General features: G+C 43.3%; 1 pseudogene; it reads left to right on the forward strand.

The window, feature by feature from the left end:
• Positions 1–3138: 3138 nt before the first annotated feature.
• Positions 3139–4014, forward strand: LOC101106252 (bifunctional arginine demethylase and lysyl-hydroxylase JMJD6-like; annotated as a pseudogene).
• The last annotated feature ends 1754 nt before the right edge of the window (positions 4015–5768 follow it).

Here is a 5768-nt window from a genome sequence, read left to right on the forward strand (position 1 = left end):
CACAGTTCAACAGCATCAATTCTTCAGTGCTCAGCCTTCTTCACAGTCCAACTCTCACATCCATACATGACTACTGGAAAAACCATAGCCTTGACTAGACGGACCTTTGTTGGCAAAGTAATGTCTCTGCTTTTCAATCTGCTCTCTAGGCTGGTCATAAGTTCTCTTCCAAGGAGTAAGCATCTTTTAATTTCATGGCTGCAATCACCATCTGCAGTGATTTTGGAGCCCAAAAAAATAAAAGTCTGACACTGTTTGCACAGTTTCTCCATCTATTTCCCATGGAGTGATGGGACCAGATGCCATGATCTTTGTTTTCTGAATGTTGAGCTTTAAGCCGACTTTTTCAGTCTCCTCTTTTACTTTCATCAAGAGGCTTTTAGTTCCTCTTCACTTTCTGCCATAAGGGTGGTGCCATCTGCATATCTGAGGTTATTGATATTTCTCCCAGCAATCTTGATTCCAGCTTGTGTTTCTTCCAGCCCAGCATTTCTCATGATGTACTCTGCATAGAAGTTAAATAAGCAGGGTGACAATATACAGTCTTGACGTACTCCTTTTCCTATTTGGAACCAGTCTGTTGTTCCATGTCCAGTTCTAACTGCTGCTTCCTAACCTGCATACAGGTTTCTCAAGAGGCAGGTTAGGTGGTCTGGTATTCCCATCTCTATCAGAATTTTCCACAGTTTATTGTGATCCACACAGTCAAAGGCTTTGGCATAGTCAAGAAAGCAGAAATAGATGTTTTTCTGGAACTCTCTTGCTTTTTCCATGATCCAGCAGATGTTGGCCATTTGATCTCTGGTTCCTCTGCCTTTTCTAAAACCAGCTTGAACATCTGGAAGTTCACAGTTCACGTATTGCTGAAGCCTGGCTTGGAGAATTTTGAGCATTGCTTTACTAGCGTGTGAGATGAGTGCAATTTTGCAGTAGTTTGAGCATTCTTTGGCATTGCCTTTCTTTGGGATTGGAATGAAAATGGACCTTTTCCAGTCCTGTGGCCACTGCTGAGTTGTCCAAATTTGCTGGCATATTGAGTGCAGCACTTTCACAGCATCATCTTTCAGGATTTGAAATAGCTCAACTGGAATTCCATCACCTCCACTAGCTTTGTTCATAGTGATGCTTTCTAAGGCCCACTTGACTTCACATTCCAGGATGCCTGGCTCTAGATGAGTGATCACACCATCGTGATTATCCAGGTCGTGAAAATCCTTTTTGTATAGTTCTTCTGTGTATTCTTGCCACCTCTTCTTAATATCTTCTGCTTCTGTTAGGTCCATACCATTTCTGTCCTTTATCGAGCCCATCTTTGCATGAAATGTTCCCTTGGTATCTCTAATTTTCTTGAAGCGATCTCTAGTCTTTCCCATTCTGTTCTTTTCCGCTATTTCTTTGCACTGATCTCTGAGGAAGGCTTTCTTATCTCTTCTTGCTATTCTTTGGAACTCTGCATTCAGATGCTTATATCTTTCCTTTTCTCCTTTGCTTTTCACTTCTCTTCTTTTCACAGCTATTTGTAAGGCCTCCCCAGACAGCCATTTTGCTTTTTTGCATTTCTTTTCCATGGGGATGGTCTTGATCCCTGTCTCCTGTACAATGTCATGAACCTCTGTCCATAGTTCATCAGGTACTCTGTCTATCAGATCTAGTCCCTTAAATCTATTTCTCACTTCCACTGTATAATCATAAGGGATTTGATTTAGGTCATACCTGAATGGTCTAGTGGATTTCCCTACTTTCTTCAATTTAAGTCTGAATTTGGCAACAAGGAGTTCATGATCTGAGCCACAGTCAGCTCCCTGTCTTGTTTTTGCTGACTGTATAGAGCTTCTCCATCTTTGGCTGCAAAGAATATAATCAGTCTGATTTCGGTGTTGACAATCGGGTGATGTCCATGTGCACAGTCTTCTCTTGTGTTGTTGGAAGAGGGTGTTTGCTATGACCAGTGTGTTCTCTTGGCAAAATGCTATTAGCCTTTGCCCTGCTTCATTCCATATTCCAAGGCCAAATTTGCGTGTTACTCCAGGTGTTTCTTGACTTCCTACTTCTGCATTCCAGTCCCCTATAATGAAATCTTTTTTAGCTGTTAGTTTTAAAAGGTCTTGTAGGTCTTCATAGAACTGTTCAACTTCAGCTTCCTCAGTGTTACTGGTTGGGGTGTAGGCTTGGATCACCGTGATATTGAATGGTTTGCCTTGGAAGGAACAGAGATCATTCTGTCGTTTTTGAGATTGCATCCAAGTACTGCATTTCAGACTCTTTTGTTGACCATGATGCCTACTCCATTTCTTCTAAGGGATTCCTGCCCACAGTAGTAGATACAATGGTCATCTGAGTTAAATTCACCCATTCCAGTCCATTTTAGTTTGCTGATTCCTAGAATGTCAACAGTCACTCTTGCCATCTCCTGTCTGATCACTTCCAATTTGCCTTGATTCATGGACCTGACATTCCAGGTTCCTATGCAATATTGCTCTTTACAGCATCAGACCTTGCTTCTATCACCAGTCACATCCACAGCTGGGTATCGTTTTTGCTTTGGCTCCATCCCTTCATTCTTTCTGGAGTTATTTCTCCACTGATCTCCAGTAGCATATTGGGCACCTACTGACCTGGGGAGTCCCTCTTTCAGTATCCTATCATTTTGCCTTTTCATACTGGTCATGGGGTTCTCAAAGCAAGAATACTGAAGTGGTTTACCATTCCCTTCTCCAGTGGACCACATTCTGTCAGACCTCTCCACCATGACCAGCCCATCTTGGGTTGCCCCACGGGCATGGCTTAGTTTCATTGAGTTAGACAAGGCTGTGGTCCTAGTGTGATTAGATTGACTAGTTTTCTGTGAGTATGGTTTCAGTGTGTCTGCCCTCTGATGCCCTCTTGCAACACCTACCATCTTACTTGGGTTTCTCTTACCTTGGGCATGGGGTATCTCCAATTTAGAATCTTCTAAATCACACAAGAATCTCGCTGGTTCAGATGCCTTGCTCTAGCTCATGTTAAAAAGTTTTCATTTCTGTGGCTGATTCATGTTGATATATGGCAGAAACCAACACAATATTATAAAGCAACTATCCTTCAATTAAAAATAAAGTAAGATTTTTGTGCCACCGCTGGAGCCTGGGATGGGGCTCATTGGTGGTAGGAAGCGAGCTGCGCTGAGGTCATTGTGGAACCAGCTGATGGCCTGCAGGATGAATCACAAGAGAAGAAATGCATCCCGAGGTAAGCGGAATGTGCAGCCTGATCAGAAGAACTCTCTGGACTGGACCCAGCACAACTACTGCGAGAGCTTCCAGCTGAACCTAGAGGCTGTGATGGACAATGTGGAAAGGACAGACGCTTTACAGCTGTCAGTGGAAGAATTTGTGGAGCAATATGAAACACCGTACAAGCCCTTGGTTCTGCCAAATGGCATCTCCCAAGAGGGCCAGTCAGCGCAGAAATGGACTCTGGAGTGCCTCAGGAGGAAATACAGGAACCAGAAGTTCAAGCGTGGTGAGGACAAGGATGGGTACTCGATGAAGATGAAGATGGGATGCTACATCGAGTACACGGAGAGCACTCACAAATGACAGCCCCCTTTACATCTTTGACAGCAGCTACAGGCAACACCCCCAAAGAAGGAAACTTTTAGAAGACCACAGGTGCCCAAGTTTTTCACCAATGACCTTTTGCAGTTCGCGGGGGAGAAGCACAGGCCCCCTTACAGGTGGTTTGTGACGGAGCCACCAAGCTCTGGAACAGGAATCCACATCGACCCTCTGGGAACTAGTGCCTGGGATGCCTTAGTTCAGGGCTACAAGCACTGGTGCTTGTTCCCTACCAGCATGCCCAGAGAACTCATCAAGGTGACCCATGAAGAAGGAGGGAACCAGCAAGATGAAGCTATTACCTGGGTTTAACATCATCTGTCCCCAGATGCAGCTTCCAACCTGGCCACCCCAATTCAAATCCCCAGAAATCTTACAAAAACCAAGAGAGACTGTCTTTGTACCAGGAAGCTGGTGACTTAGCAACTAAACAACAACAATGAAGAAGTAGAGGATGGAGGTTAGAATGCTGAAAGAAAGTGAAAGTGAAAGTTGCTCAGTCGTGTCTGAGTTTTTGCGACCCCATGGACTGTACAGTCCCTGGAATTCTCCAGGCCAGAATACTGGAGTGGGTAGCCTTTTCCTTCTCCAGGGGATCTTCCCAACCTGGGGATTGAACCCAGGTCTCCTGCATTGCAGGCAGATTCTTCACCAGCTGAGCCACAAGGGAAGCCAAGAATACTGGAGTGAGTAGCCTATCCCTTCTCCAGGGGATCTTCCCCCAGTAATAGAACCAGGGTCTTGTGCATTGCAGGTGGATTCTTTACCAACTGAGCTATCAGGGAAGATTACTTTGATGAAGCAAAGTAAAAGGCCCAGGTGATAAGGAACAGCCCCTCAACAACTTCTAGGGAAGAACTAAAGCCTCAGTCCAAACATTCATGACACTAAGTAAATATCCAGTGTTCTAGATAGCTCCCTTTACCCTTACAAATCTATTCTTCACCCTGCTCAGTGCACAGAGGATGATGTGTATGGTCCGCCATCATAAGCTTTCTTGCCCTCTGGCTTCCATTTGGGTTCTACCATTTGACTAGAGATGAGAGACAGAACAGAGAGTAAAGTCTGGGTGTTTATTCTCCCAGCAACCTCTCTGTGAATGTGACCTTATTTGGAGATAGGGTCTTAGCAGATATAATCAAGTTAAGATGAGGTCATACTGGATAAGGGTGGACCCTTATCTAATGACTAGTGTCCTTATAAGAAGGGGGAGATTCAGACACAGATACACAGAGAAAAGCCCATGTGATGATGGAGTAATGTGTCTAACAAGCCAAAGAATGCCAGGGGTTGCCAGCAACCACCAGAAGGAGAGCGATATGGAATAGATTCTTCCTCAGAGCCTCCAGAAGGAACCAAACCTACCAACACCTTGCTTTCGGTCTTCTAGCCTCCAGAACTGTGAGGTAATACATTTCTGTTGCTTTAAACTACCTAGTCTATGGTAATTTGTTATGACAGTTCTAAGAAACCAATACATTGGTCAGTCATTTTTCTTTGGTGTTATGTTAGACAATCATGACTCTGTGCTCAGTGGCTCCATTACCATTTTAATGTGTTTTTCCTGATTATGATAGTGATACGTACTATTGAAACTATAGAAAAGTTTAAGGAAAAATTGTGTGTGTGTGTGTGTGTGTGTGTGTGTGTGTGTTAGTCTCTCAGTCTTGTCTGACTCTTTGTGACCCAGTGGACTGCAGCCCACCAGACCCCTCTGTCCATAGAATTCTCCAGGCAAGATTACTGAAGTGGGTTGCCATTTCCTTCTCCAGGGGGTCTTCCTGACCCAGGGATCAAACCTGGGTCTCCTGCATTGCAGGCGGATTCTTTACCATCTGAATCACCAGGGAAGCCCTAAAGAAAAATAACAAATAGGAAATATACATAATACTTCCATGGTTTTCATTTTGGTATATTTCCATTTATTCTTTGCCAAAATGCAATTTCACCTAGCTTTTTCATATTATATATAGAATTCTTTATTCTGATTTTTTCTTAAAATTAGTTACATAGGTATTCATGGAGTAAACAACTCATCATAAATATTTTTATGACTGCATAAAATGTCATTATATAGGTGGTCTGTATTTTATTTACAATTAATCTATTGTTGAATAGCTTTTACTTTTTGTTATTGCAGACAATCCATAATGCAGGGTACAATGAGATGAA

This window comes from Ovis aries, chromosome 3, assembly GCF_016772045.2.
Source record: "Ovis aries strain OAR_USU_Benz2616 breed Rambouillet chromosome 3, ARS-UI_Ramb_v3.0, whole genome shotgun sequence".
Classification (NCBI taxonomy): Eukaryota; Metazoa; Chordata; class Mammalia; order Artiodactyla; family Bovidae; genus Ovis; species Ovis aries.